Source organism: Anastrepha obliqua, chromosome 4, assembly GCF_027943255.1.
Source record: "Anastrepha obliqua isolate idAnaObli1 chromosome 4, idAnaObli1_1.0, whole genome shotgun sequence".
Classification (NCBI taxonomy): domain Eukaryota; kingdom Metazoa; phylum Arthropoda; class Insecta; order Diptera; family Tephritidae; genus Anastrepha; species Anastrepha obliqua.
This window is the reverse complement of record NC_072895.1, coordinates 30,330,271-30,356,523: the sequence shown is the minus strand read 5'-3', so window position 1 is coordinate 30,356,523 and position 26,253 is coordinate 30,330,271. Positions and strand designations below refer to the sequence as shown.

Here is a 26,253-nt window from a genome sequence, read left to right as displayed (position 1 = left end):
CCGCTTCTTCATTTCGCCGTTCAAGTGAGCAAAATCGAGTGTTTTGATTTTTACGCTTCACTTTAAATACTTCAAAATTTTTTTGTCTATATTACATAGGTGCTTTGTTTTTGTTTTCATTTTTAGCCGTGTTTAGCTACAACTTCAACTTGATTGTAGAAGTGCTGTCGTCGCACTCGCGGGTTCATCGCTTCGTTTTTGCTTTGACTTAACGCTTTGTGTCTGTCACGTGTGTGCGCTCAGTTGTTGCGAGCAATAAACTGCTTGCGGAGTCAACTTGCGGCTTGCTGATCATTGTTTCCTGCCCATTGATGGCTAATGATTGAGACGGTGGCTGGAGGCCTGTGTTGACGCCTCTGAAATGAGGAGTGAGTGTTGTTGGGGAAATTGATCACAGTCGCCTTGATGTTGGTTTTTTCTCTTATTTATTCACGCTTACTAAGTTGGTGGTTTAGGTCTCTCGCCTTTGGTTAAATTGCCTTCGTGCCTCATGACATTCAAATTAAATATAATTTCTTTTAGATATTCTACTTTTGTATAATTTTCGCAATGAAAAAATATGCCCACCAATGACCTGAACTGCGAATGACTTACAGCTTGGCCTGTTGTGTGGATTTTGCTAATTATAAATATTAACTTTTTCTGCCACAGAAGTTTGCAAAAAATTAAATAGAAGCGTGTGTCCATAATTTCAAAATAAATGCTTTTCCTTAAGCTCATAAAGTTACGCGTTGGTTAGGAAAATCGAAACATTGGTTATTAAACTTTTAGCATTTCGTTTGTTTTTCTGGCTGAATCGATATCAAGCGCACGAAAGACTTTCAAATATCATAGTCAGAGACAGTATTATAAAATTATTTGGTTATGAAATGAACTAAATTTAACCTTGAATTATGGGGCCTTGACAAAGTTTTGTGCAGTTAAAGAGAAAGTGCAACAAATTGTAATAGAAAATCATTGGAAACAAATGGATTCTAATTGTCAACTTGACGCTTTTGTTCCAATCTCGATGAATAAAAGCAAGCGGGTTTCTAAAACAGGAGAACCCATTAGGATCACACATTTCAACGTAATATTTCAAAATTTTACATATCATACTTTTATAATAAGAAAATTAAGAGTCCATTCGTGTTTAACTATTCCAGTGATGGTTTAGGCTCTGGCTAGCTTATAATCTTGGGAATTTTTTTATTTTAATGCACGTAGCAAAATTTACAATTTAATTCTGATTGTGAAACTTTTGAAATACTAATAACATTTAAAGTATTTGACTCCTGAGGTATAACAAGGTAAGTCAGGTAATAGAATGATGGTTTGTTATTAAAATAAAAAATATTTCATTAAACGAAGTAAGGTGAAGTAAAAATAAAGTAAAATGAAATTCAATACAATGAAATTAAATAAATTAATAACATAGTAAATAATAAAATAAATTTAACTTAAATTTAGTGACAAAAATAACACCAGAAACAAGAAAGGGGGGAAGGGAAATAAAATAAAAATAAAATAATGAAAAAGTAAAAAAATAACAAAAAGAACAATGAATTTGAATTTAAAAACAAAACTAAGTAAGAGAAATTTATAACAAAAACAAAAAAAAAAACAAAAAATAAATAAAAAGTGAATAAGACAGGAAGATCAAAAAAGGCAAAAAATAAATGAAATGCAATTGAATTCAACTAGTGAAATAAAATAAAAAACAATAATATATAATAAAAACAAATGAAAAATAAATAAAAAAAACATTAAAATAAAAGTAAAATGAAGGGGGGGAAATTCAACGAAAAGAAATTAATAAAATAAAATGAAGGGGGAGAAAATTTAACGAAAAAAAAATTTATAAAATTCAATACAATAACATAAAATTAATTAAAAAAAGAAAATAAAACAAAAATTAAATTAATTAAAAGGGAAAATAAAAAATTAAATGAATTGAAAGAGAAAATGAGACAAGCAAAATAAAATAAAAAAAATAATGAAACTTAAAGAAAAATAAAAAGGAAAATTAAAGTAAAAAAGTTAAGTGAGAAAGATAAAACAAAACTAAATAAACTAAAACAAAACTAAATAAATGAAAAAATTAAAAAAATAAATAAATTTAAATGAAATAATAAAAAATTAAAATGAAAACAAAAATAAAAAAAAATTAAGTAAATAGTGAATAAAACAGGAAGATCTAAAAGGCAAAAAACAAATAAAATGCAATTGAATTCAATAATATATAACAAAAAAAACTTATGGAAGAAAAAAATTTATAAAATAAAAATAAAATGAAGAGGGCGCAAATTTAACGAAAAAAAAATTATAAAATTCAATACAATAAGATAAAATAAATAAAAAAAATAAAACAAAAATTAAAGTAATTGAAAAATAAAATAAAAATATTAAATTAATTGAACGAGAAAATAAAACATAAAATAATAATGAAACTTAAGGAAAAAAATAAAACAAAACTTAATAAACTAAAATAAAATAATTAGAAAAGAATATAATAAGAAAGTAAAAAAATATAAGAAAAATTTAACTGAATATATTAAAAAAGAAAAAATTAAATATAAAAGAATTAAATAGAATATAACAAAAAAAAAATACAAAAATGAAAGCGAAAAATGGATAAATAAAAATGTAAAAATTCAACACAGAGAAACAAAATAATTTAATATAAAATGAAATGTAATTAATTAAGTGAAAAAATAGAAAAAAAAACATAATAAAATACAAAAAATAAAATAATATAAAAAATAAAACGTAATTAATTAAGGGGAAAAATAGAAAAAAATAAAACATAATAAAATACAACAAAAAAAATTTAATTAAATGAAGTGGAATAAGAAAAATATAAAACAGCAACAAAATAAAATAAAATGAAGTAAATAACGATAAGAAAAATTAAATTGAATACATCTAAAAAAATTAAATTAAGTATAACAAAAACAGCAAAAACAAATACAAAAGTAAAAGCAAAAAATAGATAAATAATAATGAAAAAATTAGAAAATTCAACACAATGAAACAAAACAAAATAATATAAAATAAAATGTAATTAATTAAGTTAATAAAATAGAAAAAAGTGCGTGTAGCGTAGTACGCATAACAGAAGTGAAACTTTCAAGGCAGACATAGAAAGAGGGAGAGACCCGATATAGAATGAGAGAGAGAGAGAGGGAGAGAGAGAAAGAATATATATCTAAATAAATTCACAACACTTGCAGAGAATACAAATAGACAAAATTTACAAATAAATTCCCCTTCATCGCTCGACATATTGACAACTCGTACTTTTACGATAGATAGTTGCATTGTGGGCGGACAAGCCACTGACGATACGACCTATGTGCGGAGGCCCTAACTGCGTTAATTCCTAAACATTCTTCAAATTGAATCTGCCTTGTGGATACCTAGCAGCGACGTTGAAATAAAATTTGCTTCGGCATAAGTGCCTTGCATTTACCTAATAGCTCTGCTTACATACTATTCAAATTAGAGCAAGCGCATCCAACTTTGCACTAAACATCAATCGGCTTTTTTTTACAGACGTACACGGGAACAAATTTGTTTCGTTTTCGTAATATTTGAAGGTAAATTAGTTAAAAAATTCTTAATTTACCAATTATCGAGGAAAAAAGGAAATAGGGTACGCAACGACTATGGATCTGAGCTTGGACGAAAAAATTAAAACCAAAAAGATTGCTCGACCATCAGCAGCTAAGAAATTGTTATTATGTCGAAATATATTTCCCTGTGTTCAAGTCTGAGCAATCTGAAATCTTTTGGTTAACGCTTTTTATTCATTGCAGCAACAATTCGGAAAACCCACGTAAAGGGTTAGCATTGCGAAAAACTTTAAATAAGTCGATATTTAAACAGAGCGTTGTGTCTGATGTCCGTAATAAAATAATACAAAATATAAACTGTGAAATATCAGACGGTCAACAACAAATGATCAACCGAAACTGGATCTATTTATGATGGTAAATTACTATAAAATATATAAGGTATAGCTCTCTCTCTCCTTTTCCTCTACGTTATATCTTTTTTCTCTCTCGCGGAAGGAAAATGCCCAAAACGTTGCATGGCCTTGAAATTCCAGTCTCGATTCTCGCTCGTCCATCGACGCCTAAAAAGTTTTACTTCAAAAAAATAAAAAAGTAAAACATAATAAAATGCAATACAACAAACAAATTAAATTAAATTAAGGGGAAAATACACAATAGCAATGATATAAAGTAAAATGAAATAAATAAATAAAAGCCTCCACATATGAGAAAAATAGTAATAAATAAGCAAAATTCCACACGTAGGAAATTGAGCACTTGAAGATAGGAATACAAAAATAGATCAGTAACTTCCTTCTCATAAAAATAAATTGAAGCTTAAATGTCTAGAAGGAAAATTGGCTCCGTAACAGAAAAAATTCTTAGTTGCATGTAATATTTACTAAAAAAAAAGCAAAATATGTCAATTGTAATCGGCACAATTTCACTCGCAGATTCAATTCTATTTTAGTAGCTCATTACTAGGGTGCTCAATTATACACTTTTCTTACATCTTTCTCATGACTATTTGGTGCCATCAAACGACTGTTGAGCTTTATTCGAAACTCGAAAAAGTGCAATTTTGAAACAATCAACTCAAAAAACCGGTTTTATACGGGCAGTATAACCGGCTTTAAACCGGTTTACAAAATCAGTGCCGCTCACCCTAATTATGGCAAATTTGTCAATGCTTGCCCGTAAAAGTGGCAGGTGAATCAGGCTTGTTACGCACGCGTGTGTGAGACAGTTAATTTCAATTGCTTTGTTTGCCGCAATTTTTTCACATTTTTACTCGTCACTTTTTACGGTAAGTCATTAAAAATTATTAACATTATTATTTAGTCAAAACATTACATAACAATTACTAGATTTAAGCACAACAATGCAAGAGGGAATAGTGGAGAAAGCAGAGAGGAAGAAAGAGGGAGAGAGAGAGAGAGAAATTTGAAATTAGTAGCGCAAGACATGCGAAGGTATTGGTGCAAAAGTAGTAGTTAATAAAAATTGAAGTAAAATTTGTAAATAAAAAGTTGGCAGCGAAGCAAATGGGCTAATAAATAAGTGCTTACATATGCGCTTATGCGCAATTAATTCGAAAATAAAAATCAAAAGTGAACATATTAAAAAAAAGATGCATACACATGTGTGTGTGTGTGCGTGCGAGGGTATATCGCTTACTAATAATAACAAAATTATACGTAAATATTATAGGCAATAAATATTACAGCTAGAAAAAGCTTGAAAACCTGCACTTAAATAAATTTATTATACAAATGCTCGTATGCATATATGTATGTATGTACTTGAGGATATAAAAGAAATTGAGCGTCTCTGCTTATTATGACGACTCACGAAATCATTACACACTTACGTACGTACGTACGCATTCGTGTACGCAATTGCATTCAGTGCCGTCGCACTGGCTGACTTGGAATTTCGCTGAATAAAAAGGCAGCAGCGTGACAAGTGCACGAAGAGGAAATGGTACAAGCGGCTGGCTCAAATAAAAAATAAATACATCATTGTTTGTCATATTTGAAAATGTTATATAGGTGTGCACTAATTAAATTACGCACAAACATGGCAACTGTGTTTAGGCGCGTTGACCGACTCGAATGGCATTCACTTCATATGGCTGTGAGTGTTTTTAGAGTTTTTCTAGCCGCTTCTATAGAAAGTAATGTCAATGATTTCCAATTGCTTTGCTCTTAATTAAATTCATTTGACTTTTTTTTCTCAAATTTAGAGACAGTAATGAGTTGGCTTTTAGTTGATATGTATTTCGATTTCAGCTACTTGTTTTAACATTTCTTTGCTTTCAAATGGTGTGGGGTCTAATTAGCTTTAGACAGATTTGAAAGTTTTCGATGATTATGAAATTTTGCTACTTTAAAAGTTTATAGATACATATTTTGTTTGTATGTAGATACATATATACAGAGATGGCCAACGTTGAGTTTGAGCTCAGGGGAAAGTACTACAGAAAATAAAACAAACAAAAAATTTATTAAAAATAGGAACGAGGGAAAGAATAAAAACTCAAGAGAGCAAGACCCAGAAAGAAAGAAAAAAAATTTTTAAAAAGAAAAATTAAGAAAAGCTAAAGAAGAGACGTCAAAATAAGCAAATGGGGAAAAAGAAAAAACAAGTGAAAATAGGGAAAGCGATAAAAGCAAGACGAAACTATTATTGAATACAAAGGTTGTGCCCATCACAGAGGCGTGCTCAAGTCTCCTCACTGACAATCTCGAAGCCTAAAGGAGACAAAAGAGTGTTGTAAAGTACAGCAAGTTTTGAAAAAAAAAAGAAGGAAGGAAGAATAAATGAAAAAAGATTAGAAAATGAAAATTTTTGAATAATAAGAATAAGAATTTGAAAAAAAAAACGAAAAAAAATAATATTGGAACAACTAAAAAAAATTGAAAGAAAATAACCAAGAAGAAGAAGAAGAAGAAGATCAAGATAAAGGAGATCAAAAAAAGCAGAAGAATAAAGGAAATATCAAAGAGGAACGATTCTTAAAAATGTCTATATAAAAACAAGGAACGGAAGATTAAATGATAAAAAACTAGAAAAGGGAAGTTTAAATCAGAAAAATGAACTAGAAAATGATGAAGAACAGAAATGGTATTAAAAAGAAGATAAAATAAATAAATAAAATAATAAAAAGAAAGAGATACAGAAAAATTACAACAAGAAAGTTATGTGCGGAAGAAGAAAATGAGTCAACAGAATAAATAGGAAGAAAACTTAAAAGTTAAAGATAAGGAAAAGGGTAACAATAAATAGAAATACTGACGACTAAGTTTAAAAAAGGAACAAAAAGTAGAAGAAATGAGGAAAAGCGAAGAAGAAAAAAGACTTGATACTGGAGAGTGAAAAAGGGGTACATAAAAGAGAAGATATTGAAGAAGAAGAGTAAAAAATTTGGAAGAAAAGAAGGAAATAAAAAGAAGAGGAATGAAAAAATAGTAATAAAAGCAAAGACTGAGAGAAAAATGCTGAAGAAGAGTAAAACAATTGGAAGAGGAAGAAGGAAATAAAAAGAAGAGGAATTAAAAAAGTGGAAGCCAATGAAGAAGAAGAGTAAGCAATTTGGAAGAAGAAGAAAGAAATAAAAAACTAGGAATGAAAAAAGGAGTAATAAAAACAAAGACTGAGATAAAATGGAGAAGAAGGAAATAAAAAGGAGAGAAATGAAAAAAGTGGAAGCCGTTCAAGAAGAAGAGTAAAAAATTTGGAAGAAGAAGAAGGAAATAAAAATAGTAATAAAAACAAAGACTGAGAAAAAAATGGAAAGGAAGGATATAAAAAGAAGTGGAAGCCATTCAAGAAGAAGAGTAAAAAAGTTGGAAGAAGAAGAAGGAAATAAGAAAGGAGGAATAAAAAAGTAGTAATAAAAACCAAGACTGAGAAAAAAATGGTGAAGAAGGAAATAAAAAAGAGAGGATGAAAAAAGTGGAAGCCAATGAAGAAGAAGAATAGAAAATTTGGAAGAAGAAAGAAGAGGAATTGAAAAAGTAGTAATAAAAACAAGGAGTGAGAAAAAATCGAGAAAAAAATAACTAGAAACGTTGAATACCCAATGGCAAAGAAAATAACGAGTTGAAAAAAATTAAGGATAAGTTATATGCAAGTGGCACATAACAGAGAAGAAATGAGAAGGATGAAAACGAGAAGATAAACGAAATTATTTGTACTAGAGAGAAAAGAAAAATTAACAAAAGAAAAAGAAAATAAACTAGAAAAAGAGACTATAATAAGAGCTTACAAAAGGGAAATGTAAAATTGGGTGACATAAAACGAAGAGAAAACGAAATTATTTGTAAAAGAATAGAAAACAATTATAACAATATTAAGAAAACGAAAATGAAATAAAAAAAGGGACAAAAATAAGAGCAAACGAAAGGGAAATCTAGAATTGGGTGACAAAAAAGAAGAGAAAATTAAACTATTTGTAATTAAGTAGAAGAAAAACCACCAAAAGAAAACGAAAAATAAATAGAGAAAGGGACTAAAATAAGAGTAAGAAAAGCAAAATGTGGAATTGGGTGACATAAAAGAAGAGAAAACGAAATTATTTGTAAATAAGTAGAAAAAAATTTTTCGAAGGAAGGGCGGCAAAGAGATTGAAAAACTAAATAAAAGTATGCAAAAAAACATGAAATCAAGTTTGTAGAAGGAGGTTACCTTTAGATAAGATTTAAGTAAGATTTATAAAAGTAACTAAAATGTAAAAAATAAACAAATATTTTTTTATTTAAGTTTATCCATTTTAGTACGTTCTTTGCGATATTTTGCACACTATATGAAAGAAAAAACTCGGTACAGCGCAAGAAAGCTGGGTTTAAAAAGGAAACACATTGGTTAATCTATGCTTCCAATGTAACATTCTTCTTTTTCTCCTCTATTCAACAATAATACGAAATACGAACTAAAGTGAAGTATATTTTCACTTTGGCTTTCCAACGTAGAAAGGCTCCTCCTTTCCCTGCCATACTCAGCAGGCAGGCATAACAAATATCTTCTGAATTGTGACCTAATTGTCATTGGAGCGAAAACATTCCACTCTTTGATCAGAATGGCTTGAATGCGGCTCATTAAGGCGTGGGAAAAAGTCATTTGGTAATAGTTTTCATATAATTTCTGAATTAATAGCCGCCCACTGCTCACATTATAAACTTGGGCAAATTCACTAATTAATAATGCAAAAAAGGTTTTGTTTTTGTTATTGCCACCAATAAATCAGCCAGCCACCCAGTTAAATACCTTTTCCCCAATACTCTGCAGAACATACAACAGATGTTAATTTTTCTAAAATTTCTAATTATGTATGTAAGTAATGGTTCTGACGGTGAAGGAGAAGAATTTAAATTTTTTTGCGTTCCCAGACACAACAGACTACGGGATGCCCACAGTAGGGATACACTTGAATGTATGCCTGTGCGCTTATGAGTTGTTGTATGGAGGCAGATCACAAGCGGTATTGATATGTTTGCTATTAGGTGCGAATGCTACTATACAGGGTGGTCGAAAGTTAAGTGTCTCTTAATATCATAAATTCGCTGAATGAAATTAATTTCTGTAAGGTTGATGGAAAATTTGGCAAAATTATTTGTAAATAATTACCCTCCTGGCAATATATCACAAGAAATTAAATTTGTTAATTTTAGTGTTGTCAGACCCTTGATAAGCACGCAAATTTTCAACTCTCGCAGTGGAATTATAATTACCAATTTGCATGTGCGATTAAAATATTTTTTAACAGGTGCTTTAATCCGATTTAATCCAATCATAAACATTATTAACTATGTTACAAGGCTACTTTTTACAGGGTTTTTTACAGATTTGGTAAATATTTATTATTATTTTATTTAATGCTTTAAGTCAGCAATTTCTCTGTTTTTATGGGAATAAGGATGATAAGATCTGCAATTGAAACTTTTTCTATCTTGCTTTGGTACACATTTCGTAATTTGTATTTGAATTCTAACAAAAATATAATTGTAGCTTAGAACTAAGTGGCAACTCTATTAAAAAATAGTGCTGGATTTTTGTGACCTTAAAACCTTTTGTTTTAATTTCATATCTTAATTTAAAAATTTTTTTAATACTTTGTTTAATTTTTTAGTTATATGGCAACCCTGTTCAAAAAGTATGCCAAGGTGAAAACTTTCTCAAACATGGTGTGAAATACTTTTCGTTTGATGCCAATATTGGAATAATTTAATTAGCTCAACTTTAATTAACGGATAGATGGCGACCCTATACAAAAATATTGCTGATTTTCGTGATTTTCATGCCCATATTTTAATATTTTGATTAACACATATATTTCATGCAATTTAATAATTTAGCCATATGGCAACCCTATTGAAAAATATTGCTGACTTTATGCGGTTTTTATACCCATATTTTAATATTTTGATTAAATCATATATATTATTCAATTTTATAATTTAGATAGATGGCAACTCCAGTTCAAAATATGCCAATATAATATCCATGTTTTATTATTTTAATTAATTTACATATTTCGATCATTTAAATTAATGGCAACCTTATTCAAAAATATTGCTAAATTTCTGTGATTTCCATACCCCTATTTTAATATTTTAAGTAACTCACATATTTCATTCAATTTAATTATTTAGCTAGATGGCAATCCTATTCAAAAATATGCCATGGTGAAAATTTTCTCAAAAGTGTTCTGAAATATTTATTGTTTGATACTAAATAGTATTGTAACACTTTAATTAACTTAAATATTCCATTTATTTTAATTACTCAGATAGATGACAACCCAATTCAAAAATATTGCTGAATTTCCATGATTTTATTATCCATGTCTTAATATTTTAATTAACTTACATATTTCATTCAATTTAATTATTTTGTTGGATGACAACCCTATTCAAAATGTCTCTATTAAAGTCTCCTCAACCACCCACCAAAGTGCACATTTTACTTCCTTCAGGATCACACTTTGGGCTACATCTTTGGAACTGGTTGAGATATCAGAACAAAGTACGAATAAAGTTAGTGACGTGTGCCTTAAATAAATATATACAAAGGCAGTGCTCATTAAATTTAAGTAACCAATTCGGTGCACTCAAACGAGAATGTATCTGCTCTGGCCCAGTGTAATCTAGGAACACTGACCTGTCAGCAATTTCATTAATTAAAAATTGCATGCTCTAGCCTGATGGAGATTTTTTAAAGTATTTTGGTTTAAAAGAAAGGTCCAATTTACTCAATAAATAATGAAAAATTATCATCTGTTTCGTTAACGCTTCTTGACTTGCCGGGCAGCTCGGGTTGCATGCTGAAATTTTTCGGAAAAAAAATTAAATTTTCTGAGAAGATAAAGTTCTAGTGTAGGAAGAGGCAGTTTAGAGTGGATTTCGGAGTGCAGTTAAATTTGGCGCTTTCCATCCGTCAACGGCTATTAGGCTAGGTTTTACTGGCTGGCCGAGGCCCCACAGAGACTATTTTGGTCCATAGCGATACCAGATCAGGGCCCTATTTAGCGAAAATATGCATGAGTTAAGATCCGCGTACCGTTCGCGATTGTTAGGAGTCGCTCGGGCTCCAATTCAGGAATGGATTCTAGCCTTTCAAAGCTGAGAGCTCCCAGGTAGCACAGTCTAGTTTTCAAGGGAGTCGGGCAGTAGCATAGAAGATGCTCCAGGGTTTCTCTTGTACCTGGCTCATAACATTTTCTACAAACGTCGTTAAGGATTAAATTGAGCTTGTAAACATGTGCTGCAACCTGGCCCTGTTAGTATACCAACTAAAGTTCCTTCTATCGAACGATATAACCGATTTAGTATATTTGTCATCATATGCGTTAGCTTGAATCAAAGTCCAATAGTTAGGGAGTTTAAATGCCTTATTGATGCTTAATTCCGCACAATATATGCCAGCCAGCGCCTTTTTTGATCCATCAGTGAACATTAATGGTGTTACTCCTCGGAACCAAGCCTTTGTGCCATCCATCGTCTTCAATAACGGTCTTCAGTGGTTTTCCAAAACTCATAACTGGAACCATATAGTCTGAATTGACTGTGGCATTCCCAGTAATAGAGCTATGTAGGAAGGTTTTAGAGGTAAGCTGTTTGGTTGTTGGTCACAGCTGAGCTTGTTTGGTCACAGCTGAGCTTGCAGCCCGATTTTCTGCATAGAGATCAATTGGTGTTTGGTTGAGCGCCTCGAGCGCTGACGTTGGAGTTGATTTCATAGCTCCCGTAATACAAAGCGGGAAGAGTCGTTGAACTATATGGCTATAACTGCTTTTTTTTCTTGGGCAAAGTTAAAAATATTGTCTTGGACTATATTTGGTTTCACCAGAATGAAGCAGTCTGCCAAACCGTTCACCAACTAAGCTGTCTCATATTTCCTAAGTATTTTAGTTATGTTCTTGTCAACTTGGCGATACTAATTGGATGCCTTGGGAATTTATCCCGTTAGTCTTTCTTAGGTGTATACGATACTCAACCTTAAGGCGAATACCATTCGAGCCCTTCGTGGGTAGAGCCAGTAACCAAAGAAGACACGACCACTATTCCATAAATGCATGTTCTTTGGAGAGAAGAAATATTTTTATCTCTTATACTATTTGGATCACCCTTTATACGTATGTGTGTATGTGTATTAAATGATTGGCACAATAAAGTGATATGGGTAACAGTTTACTAATCTACACACATACATACCTCTGTTTGCATACATATTTCTATACATTTACACATTAAGCGAATAAAAATATGTGGCCGTAAAATATAAAGCAATGCAAAATGGCCAAAGAAATGCAAATTAGAAAGCAAAAATAAAATACAAAACTATTCAAAAATTAAAACGTTTGCATGCCTGAATCTTTGATTCTATTTGTTTTTGTGCGTGGGGCCAAAGACCTCAAATAATGGACAAGACAAAGTGTGACGGCTTTTCGGCATTTTTTTCTGAAGAATTCGTTTTTTTGTTTTCTGAAATATTTTTTCCATGTAGCGCTTTCATTTGCGTTTGTGCGTGCTCTAATGTTTTACGGTCTTCTGCAAGATAGCGCAGCATTTGAGCGCATGCGTTTGATTTCCCTCCCCTGTCGCGCGGTTTGGCGTTTCGCAGCAGGTAGATATGAATGTAGATTGAGCTGGGAATTCACACAATGTTGACTTGACATGATACCTAGTTAGTGTTGTTGTTGCTGTTGCTATTTGTCGAAGAAATCACGGTGCGTACATTATTCATGTCACTCGCTAATGGCTGCTGTCGGCCGGTCGGCGTAGCGGCTCTGGCGGTTTAGCCTGATTTTTGATAATGATTTCATTGCGGAAAAATTAAAATGTCAAATAAAAATGGCCACTAAACGCTGGCGAATGGTATTTTGTTTAGACGTGACTTACGCCAAATTTTCGCTTCATTTGCTGTCACTTTTAAGCGCGTGTGAGTCAGCGGGCGAGCCGAAAAGTCAAGCCTTAAAAGCGACACAGTTAATTGGCAATTACGTATTTTTTAGATGTTTCTAGACGGAGGCTGGCAAAATTAAAATTAAAAAAAATTATGTAGTTATGCTAGAATTTGCATAAATAATGGCATAATTTTTTGTTTTTAGTTTTTGGCGAAATATGAATCATTTTCACGTATAAAGGTGATTGGGCTAATTCTCTTGCATTACATTGACGCGGCCTTCAAATCGCCGTACTATAGGACAGAAATGACGGAGTTATAGGCTCTGTTTGCTAATTCCAACAGGCCTCGCAATGACTTTTTTATTTCTTCTATAATCCTGGGTACTCCACGCCATTAAATTTCTAGAGTCGTAGCTGTATCTACCGGTCATTGGACGATCGGCACAAACGCAGAAAAGCTAGGTTTACATTTAATACCCACTGCTAAAGCTGTGGGGACTTTTCCGGGAAGGAGACTGGTGAGCACTTTCTCTGTGAATGTCCAGGTTTTTCAGCTGGACGATTAAGGTTACTGGGTGCTGTTTTCTTCGACAGCCTGGTGCAGTGCTCCAACCTAAATCCCAACAATCTTCTACATTACATCAACAGCTGTGGCTGGCATATTTCATTATGGCCCTTTGGAGGTCTCCTAATAGTGTGAAAACGGCGTTTTAGTGCTACTTGCGCAGTACTTGCACTGGTACTTAAACCATTTTATCTACCTGCCTTTATTATATAAAATTCACAGTAAACTTATCCACAAAGTGTTCAACCTTGAATATACAGCTAAATGTTGTGGTTATCGCTTGGAAAATGATACATAGCAATGCCACTGCACCTATTTTTATGTTAGGGCATAGAAAGCGTGGCTTAGATGAGAGTGTGTGGCACCGCCTACAGGTGTGAATTTGTTTGTCTTTTTTTAACTAAAAAATCAGGAGTGAACGTCCACTCCTTAATTTGGGAATATGGGAGAAGAAAATAACCATTGCGGAACGCTTTAGAATAGGCTTATGGCATGAAGCCTTGCTTTAAAGCCTTCAATTCTTGCTTTTTCTGCTAGACAAGAGTAGTAAGTTTTGGAAAACTCACCGATATTGTCATTACCACGCGGCTACGTTAAGATATACAGCTGTGTTCCCAATAATGGGAGCGCGACATATTGCAAAGTTCTGACTTTCTTCTATTTGATTATTATTTGTTTTTATAAAAGCATAGTTCAAAGCCATATAAGTCGAAATTTAAAGCTTTATGCAAAATAAAAAAAAAATAAATAAAAATATTTCCATTAAAATTTCATACTTTGGTAACATTTTTTTTTTTAAGTCTGAGTATGCAATTTTATAGTCCATTGGATTTTATTGTAAAAAGTGTTATAAAAAAAGATCAAACAATTTTCATCACTTGGTTTTTATGAAGTTATAGTTCAAAACCCTATGAATCGAAATTTCAAAATTTGTACAAATTGACATAAAAAAAAATCATTACAATTTTTTACTTTTCAAACAAATTATAATAAAAAAAGTCTGACTATGCAGTTTTGTAGTTTATTGATTTTTTTTGTAATATAGTGAAATAAAAAAAGAAAAAAATATCATAAAATTTTCATACTTTTTAAATTAAATTTTTAAAAAATTCGGACTGTGCAGTTTTGAAGTCTATTGAATTTTATTGTAATAAAGTGTAATACAAAAAAAAAAAAATTAAAATGCTTTAAAAGTGGTGATTTTGGCTTGGAAGACGAAGAACGCGAGGGTGCGCCACCAAAGTTCATGGATACCGAATTGGAGGAATTGCTCGATCAAGATCCGGCTCAAACGCAAGAAGAGGTTGCAAAAACTTTGGGAGTTGATCAATCAACCATTTCCAAACGTTTAAAAGCCATGGGAATGATCCGAAATTCAAATTTCGAAAAAAAACCGCACGAACTTATTGATAGACCTATTAATAAAGTGTAATAAAAAAAAATTAAAAAATTTTCATCAAAATTTCATACTTTTTAAACTGAATTAAAAAAAAAAAATTTTTTTTGTAATTCTGAGCATGCAGTTTTGTAGTCTATTGAATTTTATTGTAATACAGTGTAATAAAAAAAAAATTAAAAAATTTTCATCGAAATTTCATACTTTTAAAACTTAATTTTTAAAAAGTTCTGAGTATGCAATTTTGTAGTCTATTGAATTCTGTTGTAATAAAGTGCCAGTGTAAAGTGGTTGATTCGTGTTGAGTTTTTTGACCGCCAGCAAAAAAATTTTGAAAAATCAATGCGATTTTTTAGCCACTTTAGGCTAATACTTTATTGAACTAAATTTAATGGATTATGAAACTACCTACCTAGAAGTTTTTTAAGAACTCTAACAATAAAGTTAGACTTCTTTTTAGAAAATTTGTTGAAACTTTAAGAATTTTATACAAAGTTTTAATTTTAAGTCACATTTTCTTAAATACAAAAATATAAAAAAAAGGAAAATAAAAAAAAAAATAAATCAAAAATAAATTTGTGGTCCCAGCTTTGCTGCTATAATATAGAACTTAGTTGCATATATATTACAAGTTGGCAAAAGATTTTATAATTTATTTTGCATATGAAGAACTTTTTACTAAATAAATAAAAAAAACACATATTTTTTAATGATCGAAATGCTTATTTTGAGATTTACGCACTCCTTTATTTGCCTCTTCATATACTGTAACTGTTTAATTCACAAGTCTCAAATAGTGATTGACGTAAGACGCCAATTGCAAAAATTGTAAATTTTCCGACAAATAATTTTGGTTAAAGTCTTATACTGGAAAATATTTGATTCAAACTAAAAAAATTTATTAAACAAGTTGCCCTATAAAATTTGTATTTACAAAATTCGAACAGATAATCTAAGGGTGAATTAGCATTTCTACATTAATTTATTTTTGCAATAATCCTCATTATTTTCGCAGTAAAAATTTACAAGTTTTAATCTCCCGCAAACGTAATTTGCTGGTAAAAAACGGTGAAGTATATGAGCAGTTGAATAAATTTTTCATATCGATGGTGCATGCCAAGGAAATCAGTAGAAAATACTGCACAAAAAAGAAACTCAGCAGTGATCAGGGAGATTAGGTGCTGTCACAGCCGACAAATAAAAGCCATGAAAATAGTATCAAAAACACTGTTAGCTTTTAGTTTCAAAGTGCCGGCTTTGATGGCCAAAACAGTATAGATATTAAGTAAAAAATGAACGGGATTTTACTCGTAAACCTTACAAGTTAAAAGTCCTTGGTGATGCTATCACACGTACTTTGTTTTGCATCGGGAGCCAATTTAACGGTCAACAATGACATAATGCAACAAAAAGTCACGCACCGCAAACTGCGCCTTCTCTTACTCAATCGAGCGGATTTAATGAGGAAAATTGATTAAAATTGCAGATGTTGATCATGCATTACAGTCTCGCCAGGTAGTTTGCTATTACCTATTTTATCTGCATTTTACCTTTCCCTGTAGCCGAGTATTGTACATACAAGAGTGGCTGGTATTCTTATGACTTGTTCCCTAAACTGTTCAGCAATAACCTGTAGATGCCGGAAATTCGCTCTAGCCCATATATTTAGAATGCGGCTGAACTGATTAAGGGGATCAAGTGCCCACACCAGTTATTATTATTATTAGACGATTCGCACTGTGACCTGAGTACATATTTCTCTGAGCCCAGCTCCCTCAATAAATTTTAGTATTTTTCTTATTTTATTGTATTTTATTTCCTCCTCTGGTAAGAGAATTTTGCCCATGTGTTTGTGCCATTTGTGCAACAGAGCTGGGACATGTTTGATGGTCTCATCTTCTTTCATCTAAATTTAGTTTAATTTTAATTTTAAAAATAATTTAAATAATTATTTGTATACAATTTTTATTTTTAATTAACTTAAATGTTTATGTTTACTTAATTTTGTATTTAAATTTTATTTTTAAATAAATTAAATGTTTATGTTTATGTTTAGTGTTTTATTTTTATCTAAATTTTTATTTATTTTTTATTTTTAATTTATTTAAATATTTATGTTTATTTCATTTTGTTATTAAATTTTATTTTTAAATAATTTAAATGTTTTTTTATCTAATTTTTTATTTTTAATTTATTTAAATATTTATTTTTATCTGATTTTTTTTCAAATAATTTAAATGTTTATTTTTATCTAAATTTTTATTTATTTTTTATTTTTAATCATTTTATGTTTATTTTTATCTGATTTTGTATTTAAATTTTATTTTTAAATAATTTAAATGTTTATTTTCATCAAAATTTTTATTTAATTTTTATTTTAAATTTTTTAAATGTTTATTACTTAATTTGATGTTTTATTGAAGATTTTGTTTAATTGTGTTTTTTTTTTTAATTTTTAATTTTAGTTATGGAAATTAAACTTAACTTTAAATTTAAACTTTGGTTAAATCTAAATTTAAATAAAATTTAAATAATTCTAAAATGTAGATTAAAAACAAAATTTAAATTTATATTTTAAAACTTATTTTTATACTAATTTATGTATTAATTTGGCTTAATTTTAGTTATAAATAATTTCAATGTAAATTTGAAATTTTAATTAAAGTTTAATGTGTATTTATAATGATTTTTATTTTTATTTTTATTGGAATTGTTTTTAGTTTTTTTACCTTTAATTCTCTTTTGGAATTAGTGCTTAGTTTTAATGCTGTTTAATTTCATATTTTGTTACAATTTTTGTCTTGTTTTTATTTTATTTTCAGTTATAAAAATTAAGTTAAAAAATTTAGATTAAATAAAATTTTGTATTTTTTTAATTTTGAATTTAATAGCGGTTTTAATTTAAATTTTGAATTAGACTTTTGGCTTGATTTAATATTTCTTAATTTGCTTTAAATTTGTGTTAAAATTAAAATTTTTATTTAAATTGAATTTTGCTTTTAATTTTAATTTTAATTTTAATTTTAGTTCTAATTTTAATTTTAGTGTGAAAAATTATTTTGGTTGTAATATTAATATTAATTTTATTTTTAGTATTAATTTATATACTGGTTTAATTTTAATTTGATATATTTTTTTAGTTTTAATTTTACATTTAATTTTAATTTGAGTTTAATTATTTTAATTCTTGTTCTAATTTTATATTTGATTTTAAATTTATTTTTAATATTAATTTAAATTTTAATTTGAAAAAAACTTTAATTTTAATTTGGTTTAATTTTAATTTTATATTTCACTTGAATTTTAGTTTTAAATTTAATTTTAATTTTAACCTTAATTTTAATTTAATTTTAGCTCTAATTTTATATTCAATTTAAATTTTATATTTCACTTGAATTTTAGTTTTAAATTTAATTATAATTTTATATTTAATTTTATATATAATTTTAATTTTAAATTTAATTTTAATATTCAATTTTAATTTTAGTTTTAAATTTAATATCAATTTTAATTTTAATTTAAATTTAAATTTAATTTCTTTTTTTAATTTAATTTTAGTATTAATTTTAATTTTTGTTCTAATTTTATATTGAATTTAATTTTATATTTCGCTTAAATTTTAGTTTTAAATTTAATTTCAATTTTAACTTTAGTTAATTTAAATTGAATTATAATTTTATATTTAATTTTAACTATGTACAGGGTTGGCCATATTAAACTGACCCATTGAGTAACCCTATAACTTTTTACTGTAATTTGAAATCTAAGGTTTACGTCAACAAGCCAAAGACACTAGGCGCACTTAAGGCCAATATCCAACGGGAAATAGCCGCCATATCGGCCGAGACGCTGGCCAAAACTATGGAAAACGCCGAAAAACGGGCACATTACGCTATACGAGCTAAGGGCGACCACTTGCGCGATATCATATTCAAAAAGTGATGTAAACGAATCTCCTTGAACTAAATTAAATGTTTTTCACAATGAAACACAAAAAAATGTTTCTTTTTCCATATTTTTTTAATAATCACATGGGTCAGTTTAAGATGGCCAACCCTGTACATAATTTAAGTTTTATTTTTATTTTTAAATTTAGTTTTAGTATTAATTTTAATTTTTGTATACATTTTGCTTTACTCTTAATACAGAAATAATTTTTATTTTAATTAAATTTAATTTTTAATTTCACTTTTATATGAATTTCCATAACAGCAGGTTTTTAATTTAATACCAGCACATTTCTATACAAAACTCATTTGTCAAAAGTTTTGATTTATAAAACCTGCAATAAATATATTTCGTTTTCTGCTACTAGATTTTAATTAATTTTGACTCCAACATCACTTCTGATATCTTCATTCCCAAATGGGTACACTCCGTCAAATGTATACATTTGTGTAAATTTAATTTTAGTATACAGGTTCCCTTAAACTCATCTTCTAGACGCACTCACGCCTACCAAAATACCAGCTATCATACACGTACATACATACACACATGCGTATCTAGGCAAGCCATGTGAAAAAACTTGTATGCTTGCTGCCTCCTGCCTTCCTCTGCATTTCCGCTCGGTTGTCAATTTAATTTACATTCGCTGAGGCGATTCTTTAATGTCAGATCTGGCCGTTGGCACGTTTTTAAATTTTAATTTCATATGTGTTTTTTCGATTTCATGTAAGTGGTTGGCATTGACATGTTGAATATTTTATGGTATTTCGGTTATAATAATTTGATGCAGGTAAATTAAAGTCAAAATATTCAGGTGATATACGAAAAAGATTGCAGCTGTTTTTTTTTTTAAGAAATACGCTTTAAAATTGAATTTTTTGAAATGGAATATTTTTGTATTTTTAGTAGTTTACTTCTGCTCACGGGAACAGAGAGTTGTCCTTTGCGAGGTAAGAAGCGGGTGTGTGTGCGTGTTGCTTATGACAATTTGTGACGGTTTTACATGCATTTTGAAATTTATGGAGGGAAATTAAGGTAGTTCGGCACTACTGGAAGAAATTGATTATATACTTTCGTCTACATTGCCAGAAATTTTATCAAGGAATATTTTCTACTAACTGCAGCTTCAATTTTCTGGCAAGAATCGGCACCCGCATGCCAGACGCAAACCCACTCAGCTCATGCAATTACATAATAAATACCAATAAAATAGAAGTATGCATTGCTTAGGATCGAAAAAAATCCAACTAAAAACTTGCCTCTAACTGTGTCATCGCTGGCCATAATTTAAAGTGGGCGTGCACATGCCGATCTTCAATACACTTTGGTGTAAATTCTACTGACAGCAGCTCACACGTTCGCTGCGAATTGGTATCTAATTGAACGATTGCACAGAATTGAATTACACAAATGCTCAAGTGCTCACCGCGCCGCATGAATATGTGTGTGTGTGCATGTATAGCTGCTGCTCTTGCTCTGTGGTGTGTTAACAAGCGAAAGACTTAAGCGACGAACCCGGCACTGCTAATGTGCGCTAATGCTGTGAGTAACCCCCCAGTCTGCGCACATAAAACCAAACCGAAGCTGCTTCTGCCACAACAGTTGTGAATGTCCGCTAATTTATTGCTAATACTTTATTAATTTTTTTATTTGCCCGCCACCACTTTGCTTTGCTTTTGTAACTTGCAATTGCGATTTGCGGTTTACTCTGTGCAATGAACACACACACACAAAGTATATATACAAGTATAAATATTTGCTTTAAGTATCGAAGTAAAAATAGCGCAAAAGTAGACTTTTTGTTCATAGTATAAGAATTTTTAATTAACAAGCGTAAATCAATAAACTTTTGTTTTATTTCGTCCCCCCCATTTTTTTCGCATAAAGTCAAGGTCGTCTTGTTGACCGCTGCGCGCTACTCACTACTCACTTTGGCATAAGTGCGCTTTTAGCAGTGCCCTTAACGAGCGAATGAAATAAAAAGTGAAATAAGTAGCGTGTGGGAATAAGAAATATGAAAAACATTTATATACATTTACACGTTTATACATATATAAATACATAAATACACACATATATAGGTACGTTTTTTTCACTTATTTCACATTTAACTTTTTATGGAAACATAATAACAACAACATCATTGCATTATAGCTGTAATTAAGCTGTGGTTAGCTTTACTTATAAGCTAACGTTTCATGCTTCTATAGCGCGTCTTTCTTCTTCTTCTCCTTCTCCTTCATATAATCAAATGCAAAGCACATCCACATGCGGACTGGGTTTTTAGGTGACACACAATTGACGATTTGATAGGAATTTTTAAATCAATTTCAATGAAGTCTTTCGATTGGAAATGAGTAGAACAAAACAGTGAAGATCGTTTTATATGTACGATACAGTACATCGACAACATTTTTTATTAAGTTTAGGTTTTCAAGCTAAAAAAGGTATATCTTTGATTGCCTTAATTTGATTTAATTTAATATTAATATATAATAAAGGGGTTTCCAATAACAGCTGTTACAGGTGAATGGATTGCGCTATCGAGAGATGATTAACATTTTTTGTATGGCTGGAATTGGATGGTATTGATCTGGACAACGTTTATTTCCCACAAGATGGCGCTACGTGCCACACAAGCAACGAAACCATTGATTTTTTACGGGAAAAGTTTCCGGACCGAGTTATCTCTCGAAGAGGTGATCACAATTGGCCACCGAGATCTTGTGATTTAACACCTTCTGACTTTTTTCTTTCGGGCCACGTAAAAGAGAAGTTCTACGCCAACAGCCCAGGGTCGATTCAAGGATGGAATTCGCGAGGCTATTGAGGACTAGGGCAGCCACTTTGCAATTCAGTTATGGAAAATTTCATGAAAAGCGTGGTCGTGGTGGTCATTTCCCTGATGTTATTTTCCACTATTAACGGCATACCTCTCTCTTTATAATGAAATAAACATCCGATCATTTATATTAAAAAATAGTATTTTTCTTGAATATCAAAATAACACCTTTTATTTGAAAATCCTATATAATAAAACTCGATTCTCTTATACGGATGCAAAATATGGACAGATTCGCTAAAAGTGCATTGTCCGCGGAATACTCTGCAATCTGTGCAATGCACCTGCGCTCTCAGAGTGGCTTCTTCATACAAAACAGTATCCGAAGCAGCGGTGTTAGTTATCAGCGGAACCATCTCTATAGATATTCTAACACAAGAGCGCAAACGGAGATGGGAGGCAAAAATCAGAGGAATCCCAGTACCTCGCTTCTCCGATATTAGAGTTCAAACGCTCACACTTTGGCAGGCAAGATGGAATTCTGAACGGTACGGTAGATGGATAGCGATACTAATACCCGATCAAAAAAAGTGGGTATAAAGAAAGCATGGTGAGGTTAACTATTACCTCACAGAGTTTTTGTCCGGACATGGGTCCTTTCGCAAGTATTTGTGGCGAATGGGAAAAGTGAGCCTACTAAACTGCATATATGGATATACTGAGTATGATGATGCGGAGCCCACCTTTTTTATATGCGAGAGGTGGAGCATAGAGAGAACAGCTCTGCCACGAGCTATTGGTGTATTTACACCGGAAGAACTGATCGAGAAAATGATGATAGACGAAGAAAAATGGAATGCCGTCGCAAATTTTATGGAGGATATTATCCGAAAAAGAAGCGCGAAATGGAAACTTATGTTGAAGAGCATTGAGCATAGGTTTCTCAAAACAGGCGACCCTGGATGCAGGGTGAGTAATTAAGTGTCCTTCTTAGGACGCCGTCTTGGCCCTCTACCGCGAAACAATGCGGAAGCAGTCGCGGGGTGGAGGGAAAATCCAAGAGAAGAGGAGGGATATTTTTAGTGGAATCACCACACCCGTAGTAGTGACGGTTACTATGTGGTGCGAAGGCATTTTTAACCCAACCTCGCCGCCAAAAAACAACAAAAAAAAAAAATATAATAAAATTATAATTAATTAAAAATTATTTACGTAATAAATTAAACTAAGTCAGTTCTATTATATTTTTTGCAGCTGATTTAATTATATTAAATTTTTTATTTTTATTTTAATCTATTTAATATTTTTTTTTAAGTTTATTTTAATATTACTTTATTTATATTTTTTTAGTTTTCTTTTAATTCTGTTTTATGCAATTGAATAATATATTATTATGTTTGCTTTGTTTTTTTTTTATTTAATTTAATTTTGCTTTATTTTTCTTTACTTTAAACTTGATTTAATTTACTTTATTTGTATTCTGCATTCGCAACTTTTTGTTGTTATTTAATTTTTAAAAATATAATTTAATTTTGCTGTGGTTTTCTTGTTTGTATATTAGTTTTCTTTTCGCTTTATTTGATTAATTTTTATGTTTAATTTTATTTCATTTAATTTTAGTTTACTTTAGTTTTTATTGAATAAAATTTTATTTTATTGTTTTTTTTTTTTGAGTTTATTTAATTTGATTTGTTTATTTAATTTAATTCTTTTTTAAACTTTTTTTAATAGTATTTTATTTTTAGTTTTTTTCTTCTTCTTTGTTTGCTTGTTTTTTATTTTTTTCATTTACTTAATTTTAAAACTTTAAACTAAATTTAATTTTCTTTGATTGTATTTGGTTTGGTGTATTCTTTAACTGAGCCTTTTTATACTACTAAATTTTTCTAAATTTAATTTAATTTTATTATTTTCTTTTTTTTCCTTTCTGTATTTTTTACTTCACATTATTCTATTTAATTTAACTTACTTCAGCTTGGTTTAATTTCATTTAACTTAATTTTTGAATATAATTTCATTTTCTATGGTTTTATTTGTTTATTTGATTTCGTGTAATTTATGATATTTAATTTGCCATTTTATTTTTAATTTTTTCATTTGTTTTAATTTGGGTTTGCGAGATTTTAAGTAGATTTCGTTGTGAAAAATTTTATTATATATTATTTCTTAGCATGCTTTTTATTTAATTTAATGTTTTACTTAAAATTGAATTTTTTTATTTTGCTTTTATTTAAGTTTGTCCTACACTATATCGTTTTTGTTATGAAAAATTAATTATTAAATTATTTTATTTCTTATGATGCTTTTTATGTAATTTAATATTTTATTTGAAATTTCGATTTTAATTTTTATATTTTATTTAGATTTTTTTTTTTAGTTTGCGCCGCTCCCTCTCGATTTTATGATGAAAAATTAGTTATTATATTATTTTAAGCTATTTTTTTGATGGTTTTTATTTAGTTTGATATTTTACTTAATATTTAGTTTTATTTCTTTTGTGACTTTACTACGACTTTGTTATGAAAAATTAATTATTATTTTATTATATTTTATTTTGAGGAATTTTTTTTTTAATTGAGTGTTTTAGTTAAAATTATTTTTTATTTTTATTTTGCTTATATTTGGTTTTTTGCCATTTTATAATTAAAATTGTGGTGCTTTTTAGGCAATTTAATATTTTATTTAAAACTAAATTTTATTTCTTCTGCTTTTATTTGAGTTTTTTTAGCGCGATTTAGTTAGGAAAATTTAATTATTATATTATTTTATGTTATTTTTAAGATGCATTTGATTTATTCCAATATTTTATTTAAAATTAATTTTTTTCTTCTCATTTCATTATAATATATTAATGCATTTCGCTTTATTCGTTGATTCGATTAATTAAAGGAAAATTTTATAAACAAATTCCAAAAACACTAATCTATCGCTAAAGAGTAGAAATACACCCTGCCACAAAAGGATGGCACCTCAATATTTTGAACAGATTTAACTATTTTTCATGTCTCGGGCATTTGTTATATAGAGAAATTGCGTAAGATCGCCAAGGAGAGAAATTATATAAAATCTACTTGATTATTCAACAGCTTTAAACTTGCGCTTTGTTATACTGGAATCTAATTAACTATAAAACTGCATACCAAAACTCTTTTTAAAAATTCGAATAAAAAACCAGGGAATTGTGATGCAAAGTTTGAGAAATTTTTCTAAAAAATTTGAAAACTGAATTTATATACTTTTTGTTAAACAATGAGCTATAGTTCTATACAAAATTAATGAGTACTCATCCAAAAAAAAAATTTTTAAGTAGCGCAAAATATTGCTTCAGTATATATTTTTGCGTGATGTGCCTCACCATTTTATTTTAAAATTTGTAACATTTTGAAAATAAAATAAACTGTAGGTATTTATATCTTCCAAACTTACTTTGTGCTTGTTGTTGCTTTCGTGCGCTTACAACGCTTAGACTGGCCGTTTGAGTAGTAACTAGCGGTTTTGTGACGGTTCTCACAGCGCGTATGCGATTTTGTTGATTTCCGAAATAAAAATATTTGAGTGCACTTTTGCTATACAGCTGCCGTAAAAGTTTTAAGGTAACTTTTGTAAAATATCGAGTTCAAATTTTCCACTTAGCCAATTTCAAATACTTATTAACTTTGTTCGAAATACCAAAAGCCAAAGCCAAAAAAAAAATGACGTACACATGCAAACTTTGCGCTTTGTGCTTTGTTTGCGTCTTAAATACGTAATCTCACGCCCACTGTTTGCACAGACTTGCAGTCTAATTTTATTATTGTTACTACTTTGTGTGCCTAAATTGTGGCTTTCGTTGGTTGTGAAATTTTCTCTTGTACACTATGGGTTTTTACGTCCAGTCATGCATTGGCCAGCTACAGTATTTCTTTATTTTGGTTTTTTTGCTTGTATTTTTTTTTTCTTTTGTTATTTTGCGAAAATCACAGACACTTACTTTTCCACAAATGCTGATGCAGTTTGTTTTTGTTTCGTTTCTATGAGTTTTCGTCGATGTTGCAATTTGTGACAGCTGCAAAATTTGTTTTACATTTTTTTTGTTGCATTAACAAATAATTTCATTTATTTACGCTTTTGACAATTTGCGTTAACATACACCGTTGTAGACGCGTCTGCAACAACAAATACCAAAACAATTGTTTTAATTATTTTTTATTGGAATTATCGCGTATTTGCAATTGAACAGTTCTTTTGTTAATATGTTTTTTTTTGGATTTGTTTTTGCTCAGTTGTCACCCACTATTAGTATGTATTTGAACTTTTATCGTCTACAGGCGGGGGTCTACAGCGTAAACTGCATTATTAGTTGAAGTCGTTTGGATTTTGATCTTGTTGTTGCTTGTGAGGAGCGCGCGCAACCGCTCGCCAACAGCTATCAAAATTAACTAACAAAGTAACGGTGCGTCCGTGCGCAAGACACCACTTACAAAAATCCGGGCTCGCCAATAAGCGAGCGAACAATCAAAGCGGCTGTGGTGAATTCGCAGGCACACGGATTTGTGGTGTACTGTTTGTTGTAGAGTAGCATTGAAGGCTGGTGGAGGCTGCTGTAGAGCGCAAGTAGTGCGCGAATGAGAGAGTGGGTA

At 29.9% G+C, this 26,253-nt stretch overlaps 1 protein-coding gene across 1 annotated transcript in view; it reads right to left on the bottom strand.

Annotated features, from left to right (window-relative positions):
* LOC129245760 (uncharacterized) overlaps positions 1-26,049 on the bottom strand; it is a 95,433-nt gene extending 69,384 nt beyond the window's left edge. The window contains exon 1 of the mRNA XM_054884131.1: positions 25,061-26,049. The gene's annotated coding sequence lies outside the window, so the exon portion shown is untranslated. The remainder of the gene's footprint in view (positions 1-25,060) is intronic.
* Positions 26,050-26,253: the final 204 nt, after the last annotated feature.